A 1906-nucleotide genomic window follows, 5' to 3' on the forward strand; every position below is an offset into this window, starting at 1 on the left:
TTTAACCAGCTGAGTCGTAAAAATTTCCTTTTAGCCAATAAACTCAGCAGGTCTGTCGGGGGGCAGGCAGCAGAGGGGGAAGGTGGCTGGATGTCCAGGGGCTTTCCAGGCTGGGCGGGAGGTGGGTGGCCATGGGCTGTAGCTGCCTTCACCCCTGCACCAGCAGGGCTTGATGTATTTATTGTCAGGGCCCTGTGAGCTGTATTACTAATTTAGCACCTCATTCCCTTTGAGCACTGTACAAATTACTCTCGTTGTTTATGCATCAGTGTCACTCTTCACGTGTTAAAAGAATTTTATGGGTAGTAATTAATCTGCATAAACGCTCTCCTAGGCTGATAGCTTTCACAGAGCCCTGCCCGGGGAAAACGAAGCGTGGGATGGGTGGGGTGGCACCCCAAGACCACAGCACAAGCACCCACCTCAAACCACGGGCACCCCAAATTGCTGCCCCAAGCTCATTCTCTGCCAGATTTTGAGGGTGATACGGGGCGTCTGTGAAGCTGCTGGACCTTTGGGTGGTGGGACAGGGCTGGGTGAAGCAGGGATGCAGCTCCAATTCCCACAGCGACCACAGGGGAAGGATTAAGGATTCCAGATCGGGGCGGGGGGAAGAACCGGCAGCCGGTGCTGGCAAAACCTTCAGAAACAAAGACCTTTTTTCTATGCAAATGTCCCTTAGAAATAAAACTCCGGGGAGAAAGAGCAAAAGGCTGAAAGGTGACGTCAGTGGCTGAGTTTCTCTCCCCTGTTTTGGGGTTTTTTCCCCCCCCTCCCCCGAGTTTCCCGGGAGGCGAGAGCGGGTGGCTCAGGCAGATGTTTGCTGATCTGATCTGCTGATGATCGTGCCCAGGGGGAGCGAAACTCGAAGCGATGCAGTTCAACCCAAATGAAATAATAACACTTTCCAATTTCTTCCCCGGCTTTGGTTTCTTAAACAGCTAAAGGAGGAATGGAGGAGATAATGATTGGAAGCATCAAGAGGGTGAGCTTTGGAGGCTTGTTCTGAAGAACGCGGGGTTAGGCGGAGAATTTTTCAAACCATTAAAAATTAATTGCCAGGAAACTCTCTGGTGGGGTTAATGAATAATGAGCCTTTGAGGTTCTCTAAACAAGGATAACGTTACTCAGGCATCCAGGACCCCACGGATGCAAGGAGGAAGCAACTCTTTTGCTTTCTGCCAAAAAAGCTTCCAAAAAGGGGGTGAGATGAAAAGGGTCATGTTTGCACCACTGCTAGAACCACCTTCCCTGGAAGGAAAGGCCCCGTGAAGCTGATTCCCGTGCTGCCATGGGGAATACAAGGTATTCAGGAGCAGATCCAGGGGGCTTTGCACCCTGAAGACACCTGCCCTGCGGCTCTAGGTGACACAGGGAAGGATGCTGAAGGACTTCCTGGAAAGGGACACGATGGTTTGAGTCACACCCCAGACAGTGGGTTGCAGTGATTTTTCCTGGCCACATTTTGGGGGAAAAGAGAGGATAATATGAGTCAAGCTACATCTTCCTGTCCCATACAGACTCTCGATGTGGAGCCACCCCCAAGCCTCCTTGATGACAGGGGGACAGATGAGGCACCAATGCTCCAATGCACAACCATGTAATGCCCACAGGACAAGTCCAAGCCTCATGCTGATGATGCTTATGAACAGGTTTCCATCCCCAAGAGGGATCAGAAAAGCAGATGACTTTCTGTTCTGCCACCAAAGCAGCCAAAATCCTCGGATGCCCTGGGAAGAGCCTCCAAACACCCAGACTGCATGTGAAGAGTGGACAAACCTGTGCATGTACATCTCTGCATCCACGTGTGTGAGTCTGTGCACAAAGAGCAGCGTGGGCATGCAGGGCTACTTGCAAATCCACTGCCCGGAATGCTGGTGTCAGCTGAGGGTCTTGACTGTCTGGA

Source organism: Chaetura pelagica, unplaced genomic scaffold, assembly GCF_000747805.2.
Source record: "Chaetura pelagica isolate M959 unplaced genomic scaffold, ChaPel_1.0 scaffold283, whole genome shotgun sequence".
NCBI lineage: Eukaryota > Metazoa > Chordata > Aves > Apodiformes > Apodidae > Chaetura > Chaetura pelagica.